A 13,116-nucleotide genomic window follows, 5' to 3' on the forward strand; every position below is an offset into this window, starting at 1 on the left:
GTAGTCGTCCTGGGTTCGAATCCACGATATCCTTAGATTGATTGATTTAATTGAAAATTTTGGATGCCTCAGCACTTAGGTTATTTTGCACCCGTCACATGATATGGGGTCCAACTCCTAAAACATAACTAATAACACAATGTAATGTCGGAGACTAAAATATTCTGACTTCAGTTAAAAGCTGAGGCTGTAGACGGTCCCTCAGCACAAACAACGACAAAACCCAGGACAACACCCACAGAGTCCTATGAAGATTATGCTGGCCGTAGGTTCAGACACCAGAGCCTCGTTAGTATGCAAAATGCTGTCCAGGGTGTACTACGTGAAAGTGAGGTTGACAATTGGATGTACACTCACCTCAATTAGCACTCTGGTAGTTTGTTTCTTTATACAGCATATTTGCAGAAGATACAATTCAATCTACAGGTTTATCAATTTACGCTGTATAAAACACACCTTACTACTAACTTCGTTGACCCTGTACTACGTGGAAGCTATCCTTAGAGTGGTCACAAATAGCACTGCCATTTTGTTTGGTTTGCTACGAAGACGGTCAGAGCTCTTGGATACGAATCCTAGGATGCACATGTACTACTTCTGTCATCTATTTTGCCAGTTCATTTATGCTCATCGCTGCGATTATTCTCTACAGATGCAAGCCGACCTGACTGAAATTGTAATCTATAATGATATAGTGGTTATATTTCCTAACCTTCTGAACAACACTGTTTTTTCTTCTTTCTCAAGAGAGAAAGTGGTCCCGGGTTCGAATCCAGGCCTGGGCATGGATGTTGTTCGTGACTGTTACTTCATCAATTTCATTACCAGTACCACTCATCTTTATCGTCGTAGTTATCCAAAAGTGGCAGAATAGCAACGATAAATAAATAAAATCATCTCAAATCTTCGCCTCGCAAGACAAAAAGAAAGCTTGCACACACTTTGCCGATTGGGACGATGAACAACTGAGGAGGCTCGTAGTTCGATTGTCAGTATGCCCACTTTATGCTTAGTAAGACTAATCGGCACTGGACCTACAGTTTAAAACTGAATCCGAACCCTTTTGGAATATGTCTGCAACTCCATACCCTTTGATAACAATGTGACATCGAGCCATCTGTACGCTTAAGAGCTTAGGATTTTCGATTACCCTATCTGTGCATAAGGTGGACTTGAAACAACAATTCAAACATTATTTCTTCTGTCACGATTACAGTGCCACACTCCACTGTTAATCTCCAATCAGTAGACTAGCTTTCTCCCTGCACGAGCATCCAGAGGTCCCGGCCCCCGGGTTCGATTCCAGCCATGGTTGTTCTTTATGACTGTCCCTTCAGCAATTTCATCATATCATCCCTAATCTTGATCGTCGCGATTAGCCAACGGTGGCAGAAAAGCGACGTAAAATAGCCTAATTCAATCAATCAATCAACCTGCATTAACGCAACCGACGAAGCCTCCCCCTTTTTACAACGCCACAGTACCGCTGCTCCCTCTGTATTTCACTCGTGCATGCGCGCTATTTAACAAATACGGTGCGTCGACCAGGCCCTTTTTTAGCTTGTATTTTCTTACATTTAACCGGAATGTCGCCCCCTACAAACTTTCATTGCACAGAGAACGAGTTTATTTTTCTCTCGGAGACGAGACTCAAAGGAAAAACTGTGTGTTTATGCTTATAATGATGTTACGATGTAGTAACGACTTAGACCCTTTCATATTTGACGGGCTGTATAACATAAATGCGTGCCGCTTGAGTTTACTCTTGCCCAATTATGTTTAGTGTATTTGTCACCATTGTCTGCACAGCTGTGTTTGTACAAGCTCCTGGTTCTACAGTGCAATTCAATTGGTATGTTTGTTGAGGGCCTGTTTAAAGTTGTCACGAAGGGACGCTTTTGTGTTGACCGGCCTTCCCGTAAGAAAAATCTTTCCGTAAAGAGACGGCATATTTCTATTTCTTCTTTTTCAGATACTACTTTTCTACAGAAATTGCCGTTCTAATTGGAACTTAGTATTCGAAGGAAAGAGAGAGAAACTAAACAAGTTATAAACACGTTCGGCGATTGCATTTGTTGGAGGAGTTAGAATGTAATTAGCGAGGGGTTCGGATATCATCGGCGAATGCATTTGTTGGCGAGTTTCGGATCAGGGTTGTTAAAGGTCAGGAGCCCTAAATTCTAATGGATTCTATTGGGTTCCGCTGCAGGACCGGAACCTTTTTCTCGCACAATTTAAATTCGGTCCAAGTTGCGTATTGTTTCATTGATAAAAGTTTCCTGGACCGTATTTTAATTGTTCCTGAAAAAAGGTTCCTGAACCGAATTGAAATTCATTCTGGAAAAAAGGTTATTGGACCAAATTGAAATTCATCCGGAAAAAGGGTTCCTGGATCGAATCTAAATTGATCCGGAGAAAAGGTTCCTGGACCGAATTGAAATACTTTACAGATAAAAAGGTTCTTTACGGTCCAGAACCCATTTACGCTTTCTGATTTTCTCTCCTGGACCGGAATTAAATTTATTTAAAATTCCTAGACCTTTTAACAACCCTGGTTCGGATATCATCGGTGATTTTTTTATTCGTGGAAGGGTTCGGATATGATCGACGAGTGAATTTGGTGAAGGGGTTCGGATATCATCGGCGAATGCATTTGGTGGAGGGGTTCGGATATGATCGGCGAATGCATTTGGTGGAGGGGTTCGGATATGATCGGCGAATGAATTTCTTGGAGGGGTTCGGATATGATCGGCGAATTTATGTGGTGGAGGGGTTCTGATATCTTCGGCGAATTTATTTGTTGGAGGGGTTTGGATATGATCGGCGAATTAATTTGCTGGAGAGGTTGGGATATCATGGGCTAGTGAATTTGTTGGAGAGGTTCGAATATCATCGGCGAATTTATGTGGTGGAGGGCTTCAGATATCATGAATTATATCACGTGGAAGGAATTTCCCTAAAATCTTATGGGACAGAAATGCTTGTTGTTTGGACATGGATATTATACTACGTTGACAAAGGATCGGAAGAGAATCGATAAATGAGAAGATGGGCGAAGGCATTGAAGGGTCGGGAAGACAATAAAGAGGAGTAGTTCAGAAAATAGGCGAATGCATGTAGAGGAGTTCAGAAGACGGGCAGATGTGTTTAGAGGGGTTCCGAAAATCGGCAAATGTATTTCAGGGTGTTCTAAAGATCGCCGAATTCATTGAGAGAGGTTCAGATGATCGCCGAATGCCTTTGGTGCATTTGTTGAATTTCTGAATGAGAAGAATGGGGGCCACAGAAAAATACTTCCATTGGGAATTAGGTCACTTTTGCGTTATAAATCTTGTTCATTTTAGTTTGCTTCTCGCTACTCGGGCTGTGGCTGCTGTTGTCAGTGTGCCTGCTGGCCCTTCCTTTATGTACTTCCCTTTTATTCTATTGTAAGCAATTAACACACACACTAGTATTACAACTTACAAAGAATGCAAGTAAATTGATTGCAACGATTTTATTTGCCCAGAAGAATTTACAATTTGTCTTGAATATCTCGGATATTTCTACGTCCCCGATCCTCGAGGAATCTATTCCGCATGCATTCCAGCCTGCTGTGGCGGCTTCAGTATGACTCCCTGCCGGGGAGACTTGATCGACGACCCATGAACCATCTTAACTGCTGGACCAACAAACTACCGCAGTTAATGAGCCTAGGAATGGCCTGTCAGCTAGGTTAAGCCTGCGTGCGCTGCGGAGACCAATAAAAGAGGACTTCGCTTAGTCTGACACGAAGCTCTAATTCTATTCCCTACTTACAAGTATTCAATACCGCTGTGGTTGTATTCTCAACGTTCCAAAACTTCTCCCTATCAAATTTATTTTTAATTCTGATTTTCATGTGAAGTTCTGATTAGCAAGCTCTGATTTTATGAAGTTCTCAGAAAGCATAGTTTTTGGTTCCGGGACCACAGGTCTTATTTACCCCGTGTATATAACGTGCTTGTTACAAACTCGTGCGCGCACACACATAATGCACCACTGATGACTTAATACTCATCTTTCTTTACCCCACTTATCTTTACAGTATACATATTAATCAATTCAATGTAATATATTATCATTATATAATCTTTATTGTATTATCATAATCATTATGTGTTTTTTTATCTTTGTTTTTATTCAATTATTGTATCTATGACAAGGGTTGGTTGTAAGAACGGCTCATGAGGCTGCAACACGCCTGCTTAAATAAAGACCATTCTGTTCTATTCTATAATACGTGCCCCCCCCCCCTCTGTGGCGGAATGTTTAACTCAACAGGCTACGACGCCAGGGGTCCGGGTTCGAATCCCGGCCTGGGCATGGACGTTCTCTATCAGTGTCCCTTCATCATGTCATCAACTCATCCTCATCTTCGCGGTTTACCAATAGGGGCAGAAAAGCGAAGTAAAATAATCCGAATCTATGAATCAAGATACGCAAAATACCACCCAATCCATGTTGTAAGGAATTAAATTAAGTATATTTTCTCTTTTTAACACTCACAATACTTACCGCTAGGTATAACACGTAATTTTTGTATAAACATAACTTTTTTACAATACAACATATAACGTTTTCACAATATTAATTCATACTCTTTACTTCATACCCTTCAACCAACATAAACCCATCGCAATTACCATAGAAACACAAGTTCCAAGTTGTATAGATTCAGGCACGTCAGTATTCTCTGGCATCATCACAACTAGTCTTAATATATATATATATATATATATATATATATATTCTTATTTACGAGGCTCATTCAACTCAAGTGCCTCCCCGATGATGTAGTGGTAGCGTCGTCGCCTTGTAATCAAGGGCTCCCGGGGTCGATACCCGGTGGAGGCACAAGTGGTTCGGATCCCACTTTAAACTGTAGGTCCAGTCCCGATTAGTCTAACTCAGTGGCGTATACTGGATTAAGAACTTGGGATATCGCACCATATCATAGTGTTCGAATGGACAAAAATTTGCTGGTGGGGGTGTTTTTGTTTTTTTAACTCATTTGGGGTGGCGGGTTGAAGTGATGTGACTCTGTGATTAAAAATATATACCTCATTAATAAAACATGGAAATATACAGTCAGTAAGGAAAGGATTTCAAGAATTTCATTGTTATTTGCATAAATGAGAGCCCATATTGCGAAATATTATGTAGGCCTATATACGAGAATAAAAAATAAAAAAATGAACCTACCTATTTTCACGATTTTAAGTTCGATACTCCTTGTTGGTGCAGTGGTAACGTCGTTGCCTTGAAACTAAGGGCTCCCGGGTTCGATACACGGTGGTTTAGATACCACTTTAACTGTAGGTCCGATCCCCATTAGCTTATCTGTTCATAAAGTGGACATACAAGAAAATCCACAACGATTTGAAGCTCATCGTCATTCGATGAGACAGCTTGTTAATTATGTCCCTCATTTCAGTTCACTACACAACATAGCACATATCATTCACAAAAATACAATCCACTCACTACTGTATTCACACACTACCTCTAAATAAATTCCACGCACCAGGACAACTCGACGCGATCTAGACTAGAACTGGTCTTTGTTATTTCGGTAATTTTTAGATGCACTCATAAACCATTCCCGCTCAGCCAACAATTTTCTACTCCCACTATATCTCTAGTTGTTTGAAGGTCAACGACCTCTTTTTCAACTCCTCTGCAAGCGTTCAATGATGTTCTTGTCCCTGCCATATGACACACTTTCCCCTTGCCTGCGATAATTTGGCTTCAAAGTTCCCCATTCCTGGGAAAATTACATGCTGCAAAAAATTGGTTTACAACATTGACCCAGACTGTTGAGGAAGTTCAGAGGGTTTTTCCCCCGCCATATGCAACCTTGTTCTCTCTCCTGTAACAGTTTGGCTCCACAATTCCCAGATCTTGGGGAAATTACATGCTGGGGAAAAATGGTTTGCAACATTGATCGGGGCCCTGTCAAGCTTGCCCGTCACCCACGTGGAGTTGTCCGCCGGCGCTGGGCCAGCCGTCTCGAGAATTGAAAGAAAGCGGGCAATGTTTCCAACTCCTCTAAGAAATCATGTTCATCTTCATATTGCATTTTCTGATTTATATATTTTTTTTTCTGTATTTTATTTACAGTCTGGGCTTCGCAGATAGCCTTGATAGCCCCGAATATACGCCTCTGGCCTAACTGTACATCAAGTGTACTTAAAACACCAACGCAACTCAACTCAACGTATGTAAAAGGCTTTACTTTTAAGATACAAGTGTCTGCTATTGCCGCTTGGAGCGCTAACATCGCGTGCAACGTGAGTCACTTGTTAAACAAGATGGCGGACAAGCCTGCGAGGACAAACGTAGAACAGTATACTGTGATGAAATTTCTTGTGCACGAAAAACCGAATGAAATTTACAGAAGAATGGAAAAAAAGTGGACAATTTGTGTCCATGTGTCTTTGAACTTGACTGTACTAATCACGACGCGAATGATTGACATAAACAAGTGCCACCCTACGGCAGTGAACCGCCAATATGAACCATTCCGTAATATGAGAAATGAACGGAACTTTTGAAGAATAATGGTTGAGGAGACCCGTTTCCGTAAAACTCGTGAAGATCTCATCAACTGAAGGAGCAGAACGACCTACCAATATTATATGGAACTGACATCAATTACTGGTGGATCTTCATCTCGCAGACCGAACGCAAATAGCCTTGCTTCGACTTTAAATTTAATTTTCTCCGTTCAATTAGACGTAACGCACGGTACTTGAAGATCTGAACTCGACTCTCTCTGATCGCGATCACTTTTCCTATCCGCCTACAGAGGTGCCGAGTTTCCATCTCGTTTTACGTTTTTTGCTGATTCTGTGAACGCAGGGACGGCCGTTCCTTATGTCAACCAACTCCACACCTACAACGTCTTCCATCCCCTCCCACCTGATGTCGCTATATTGGGCAATCGCTAGCTGACGTCACCTTCTTAGGTTATTTCAGTACAGTTCATTTCTTTTGTTGCCCACTAATTGCATCTCGACAGACGGCGTCGGCCGGGAAATTGCCAATAATTCTCTTCTGAAGATCGTCTCTATCTTAATTTCGCATGTTTGTATTTCCAGTCGTCTTGCTTAATTTTGCAGACAACGTGGCTGCTGAGACGATGCAGATCTTGAACCTCGTGCATCCGCGCAGGTAAATCCCAAGGATGAGTACGCTACAAAGCGTAGCAGCGACAAAACTTACCTACCACTTGGGCGGCTACCTGCGAAGGGTTTTCTAATGAGTCTTTCCGATGCAACAAAACGTACCACTTGATGGGACGGCATCAAAAATAATTTACCGAAATTACGATTTTCTCTAGTTTTCCTGATTTCCATCACACTTTATCCAGGCTTTGGACACTTCCACACTGTTATTGGAATTGGAATTTCCGCGTTTTGCAACCAACTATTCACAAAGTAATCAAAGAAAAGAGTTAGCTTCGCTGATTCTGGGGCTTCAGAGTGTATTTCCAGCCATCCAAACTTCCTCCGTCTTTAAGAAGGCAGGAGCGGCACGCATGCGTATATGCAAACGAATTTCCTCATTCTCTCGATACTCGACCGAACCTAACCTAATCTAAGAGATCAAAGTCGTAATGACTAATAAGCTAAAACGAATAACCTAGCTGCGTGCTGGAAAGCGCACCGTGTTGTAATGTCTGACATGTCAAGGGCAAGTTCAAGCGTTTTTCTTGAAGTGGAACGTTTTGTCGCGGAGTAAATATTTCAAAGTTATTGGTGGATCCTTCACAGGTAGCTGTTTATCTGAGTGGTACTTTTCGTCGCGAAAACCCAAGTGGTACGTTTTGTCGCTGGTACGTTTTCTCGGGACACCCCAAGGATATATCATTCCCCTGAGACGGATTCTTATTGGTGTATGTTTGTCGATTCTGCGAGGGTCTGCACAGTGCGCTACGGCGCCAGGGACCTCCCCGATGGCATAGATCCACCAAACTTTCTGAGAACTCGGAAAACATGCGAACTACAGGTTTCCCCGTAACTTTAACTAGCAACACTAGTGCCATCTCCCGCTCCAGGGTTTCAGATCGGTTGGTGGATCTATACCATACCATGATCGTCTTGTAATAAAGGGGTCCCGGGTTCGATACCCGGTGGAGACACACAGTGGTTTGGATCCCACTTTAAACTGCAGATTCAGTCCCAATTAGCATATCTGTGCATAAAAGTGGACTTTAAAAAAACTATAACAACAACGGGGCGGGGTTGTTAAAGGCCCAAAAACCCACAGCAGGACCGGAACCTTTTTTTGTCGCACAATTTAAATTTTACCGAATAATTCGAATTGTTTAAGTTCGAATTAAAAAGAGTGCGCTGTATAAACAATTATAATGAGCTGTTAAAAATTGTCAAATACTTTATTGAACATATTGCTGATAAAATGCTTGTACTTTTTTTATATTTTAAATCTCTGTAAGGTAATGTTCTAATACCTGGATTGATGCTGGTACTCATTCAAGCAGTTCCTCTCTATTTTCACAATCGGGCCGTTGTGTTTCTGCCTGACAAGATTGAGAAGTACCTGCCTCCGTTCCATTTATCTTGCAACAGCTGATTCATCAATCAAAATGTCAGCAGGAGATTTGAATCCGGAGTGACAAATGAGCAACTCCCACGTTAAGCAAAGAACGCTTGGGAAACAATGGCGGGGACTTCTTGTCCAGGAACCTCCCTTCCCGTCCGTGCAGAGGGACAGAGCCAGTGATGTCCCTGGCCCAGAGGGAAATTTTCCTGACGTTTTCTAAGAAATTCCCTTTTCGAACTTAAAATTCCCTCTTTTTTTTTTTAAAAAAAAGGTTGTCACGAGATTTTGATCTAGGAGAGTGTACGAACGATTTTAAAGGATGTTAATCAAATAAAGCGATTTGAGAATAATTTTATAGAAGTCTCTCACAAAGGATTTGATTGGGAAGTTATTTGAGGTTGGATACAGTGCTCGAAGTGAAGGGGAATGCAGGAGGAATGGTATCTCTCCTGTTAGCAAAGCATCCCCCCGGCCGTCTCATTTGACCATGGCCATAGGAGCATCCTCCCAGATAAACTCAAGGCTCGACCAATCATCCTCCACCTTACATTTCCTCATTCAAGCGGATGATCTTATTCTTAGACTATGTACTTAACAGTGGTGTATACTGAGGCAAAAGTCTGGGCTATCTCACTATGTCACAAGGTTCTAGGCTATGAATAGAAATAAGTTTACCAACTCCTAAGAAATCAGGTAGCCAACTCATAAGAAATCAGGTAGCCAACTCATAAGAAATCAGGTAGCCAACTCCTAAGAAATCAGGTAGCCAACTCATAAGAAATCAGGTAGCCAACTCATAAGAAATCAGGTAGCCAACTCCTAAGAAATCAGGTAGCCAACTCCTAAGAAATCAGGTAGCCAACTCATAAGAAATCAGGTAGCCAACTCATAAGAAATCAGGTAGCCAACTCATAAGAAATCAGGTAGCCAACTCATAAGAAATCAGGTAGCCAACTCATAGGAAATCAGGTTGCCAACTCGTAGGAAATCAGGTAGCCAACTCATAAGAAATCAGGTAGCCAACTCGTAGGAAATCAGGTAGCCAACTCGTAGGAAATCAGGTAGCCAATTCGTAAGAAATCAGGTAGCCAACTCATAGGAAATCAGGTAGCCAACTCATAGGAAATCAGGTTGCCAACTCATAGGAAATCAGGTTGCCAACTCGTAGGAAATCAGGTTGCCAACTCGTAAGAAATCAGGTAGCCAACTCATAGGAAATCAGGTAGCCAACTCATAGGAAATCAGGTTACCAACTCACTAGAAATCAGGTTGCCAACTCCAGAATCACCATCATCATCTCACCGATATGAATAATTGTATTTACAATTTCTGATCGATTTTTCTCCTGTATTTTATTCTCTAGACTTCAGGCTTCGCAGATAGCCTAGAATATACGCTCCTGGTACTTAATTTATTTCCTTTTTATTAATAATAACCGGTGGCGCAACAACCCGTGAGGCCCAGGGCCTATCAACTGCCAGTCCCACTCCCATCTGCCGAGGTTGGAGATCATGCAATCAGTACGGGGTGACGTGTGGTCGACACGACAAACCCCCAGTCGTTGTTGTATGTTTCCATGAGCAGGTTACGCTACTCGTTCATAGCTCCCTAATTTCCTCACGATGGTGGCTGGCCACCGATCCTATACACAGGCAGAAGAATTGTTATGCTTTCCCCAGGACACTCGAACCTGCGTGCGTCCCGTAGCCGGACCCCAAAGCATGAAGCCTTAGACCGCACGGCTACGGTGCGGGATTTTATTATACATTATATTATTAAAATTTGCTTTAACGTGAGCGTTCACTATTGATTAAACCTGTAACTTGGAAGTTCTTACAATTTTCATTAACTGAGCTGAGTTCAGATAACGAAAATATTATATTGAAAGCACTTATACTCCACTAGAATAGAAAAAAACCAGAACAACCTTGAGTAATAAATTAGCAATTGAAGACTTATTTCCCTCTGCACATTTTTGGATGTTTCTCCCTTTTCCCCTTTCTGCTCCAGAATTCCCCGTTCCTGGAGAAAATTCCCTCCTGTCACTGGACAGAGCGTGGTTTGAAGGATGGTCCACGACAAGACAAGGAACGCTCCAGAGATCAAGAAGAAAAGAGGAACCCAAGTTGATCTCTCGAAGGCGTTATGCACCATCGCACCTGTCATTGAGGATGTTAATTCCAGAGGACCTGGAGGAAAAGTAGGAGTCTCCAGAGAGGTCCTGGAAGACAAAGGGTTCACTTGAGGGAGAAAAGGGCCGTGGGCAGTTAATCCCGCCTCTGGGCCCTTCTGGAACGGAACTCCAGAAGAGAGAAAAGAGAAGAGAGTTACGTCGGCTCCCTTCGAGACAATCTGATTACGACCGCCCACTGATATATATCCTGGGGAAACCTTCTCGTGAATCGATTACTGCGACCTGTACGTGTTCCCTCCCTCTCGGAACTTCTCTCGATAACTTCTTCCCTCCATCGAAACTCGAGGACCACTTTGTTCTGCGGGTTCCGGAGAAAAGGAGGAAGAGGTTAAATTAAGACAGTCTGCTAGTTGAAGTTTTCTCAATGCCTTTATCGTTGGGGTAACCACTTAAGCTTGGAATTAATAGTTGAGCAGTCACTATATCAGTACATACATGCTGTCACGAACTATATGACATTCATTAATGTGAATCTTGAAAGAACTGTGGATGCAATACTGTACGCGATTCCTTATTGAGTTTCGAATTCTTTCGGACACCCCCGGTTCATTTCGGAATTGGTCACAAGCTTGTACAATTCTCTGTACCGATTGTATCCATCCGTTTGATTACAACGCCACCACTCGGAAATATTCTGTTTTGTAAACAAAGAGCAAACCCCGGAACGCGCAAGGAGTAAAGCACTTGGTGTTTACAAAATGCAATCAATGACGGCTTCTAACCACACATTCGCACACATTATTAGCATTTTACCAACTAGGACGAAGTTTACAAACAATGAAGTCAGTAGCGGCTTCTAACCACACATTAGGTGGTAGAACAGCCGCATGCTGAACCTCGCCCTTTATTAAAGGGAAATTGAAATTCGCAATTATCTCGAAAACGGCTCGTTTGCGTACCCATGTTTAATAAGACTTTTTTGCTTCTATTATCGTGTACTTTCAACAGTGTCATTTTGCGCTATTACTTATGATACACCCTGTATACTCTGTCCCAGGAGTCTGTAGAGCAAGTGAACGAAAACGAGTCGTCTGGCGGAAGTAGTGACTCGAAAGGATTCGACCAATTATGGCGTGAGAGGGAAAGGGATTGCATGGAGGGGCAACGCAAAAGCAGCTACCATAAGTTTGTAGCAGTGCGCACTGTTTTGCTCCGCTCACTTGCTTTCTCATCTTCTCTACCGTTATGCGCAGCGTTGGTCCACAGACTCCTTAGACAGATAATTATGTGTCGCGTAACATGTTCTACTACTGGTCATGTCTCTACATAATACAGCGTGACATTCTTTCCTTCCAACTCAATTCTCGTTCATAATATGAACACCCCTCGTACCCATTTATTCGTCATTGGACCATGGCAACAATGCTTTTAACTTTATTAATCGTACTTTTGTTTGTGCAAACCAAGGGATTAAATACATCTAGTTATGTCGGACAAGCTCATTATTATAAGCTCAACAGCGCAACAAGTGTTTCTATCGATTTTTCCGATCCAAACAATATTCTTCCATTATTTTGCGATTTGTATTTCTGGGATGAATTATTCGTCCGTGTAGGTTGGATAAAACGTAAGTTCGTGAAAATGATGCTCTATTCCTATGTTGTAGCGAGAAACTCTATTTTCCAGAGAACACACGTAAAAATTCGATTCTTTCTGCGATACTTTACTTTTAGGCATTTTCATATCTCCCTTCTTTCTGTAATACTTTTCTACTAGGCATTTTCATACCTTCCTTCTTTCTGCGATACTTTTATTTTAGGAATTTTCATACCTCTTCTTCCTGCGATACTTTTATTTTAGGAATTTTCATACCTTCCTTGTTTCTGCGATACTCTTGTTTTAGGCATTTTCATACACTCTGCAGCTGTGTAATTTATTAAATTTCTCGATTTGGTGTTTGGTGTTTTTGGTTCTCTTTATGCACAGTAAGGCTAATCGGGATTGGACCTACAGTTTTATCTTCATGTTCTTATTCTGTAGTACGTTAGTAATATATAAAATACAACGTCAATTATATACCTAGATGTAATGTATACAGACTAAATTAATTACATAAAATTATTTAATCCCTGAAATTCAACATATTATTTTTCCAACAGTATTTTTTTTCCTTTTAAACAGCGTGCATCTTCCTCAATATTTTTATGTCTCTCTGATAACAAATTTTGTAACTCAGCGCCTTTGTAAAAACGTAAAAACTATTCACGCTTCAAGTTATGTGTTTTGTGTGTGGCAACAATGAAAATGTGTTTGTTATTCTCAAATTTCCATCCACGCTACATGCATGTGATTGATGGTGTGTGTGACTGATGGGGTTTATTTTACTATGCTCCTTT

This window comes from Lepisma saccharinum, unplaced genomic scaffold (assembly GCF_977018435.1).
Source record: "Lepisma saccharinum unplaced genomic scaffold, izLepSacc3.1 HAP1_SCAFFOLD_640, whole genome shotgun sequence".
In the NCBI taxonomy this organism is placed as follows: domain Eukaryota; kingdom Metazoa; phylum Arthropoda; class Insecta; order Zygentoma; family Lepismatidae; genus Lepisma; species Lepisma saccharinum.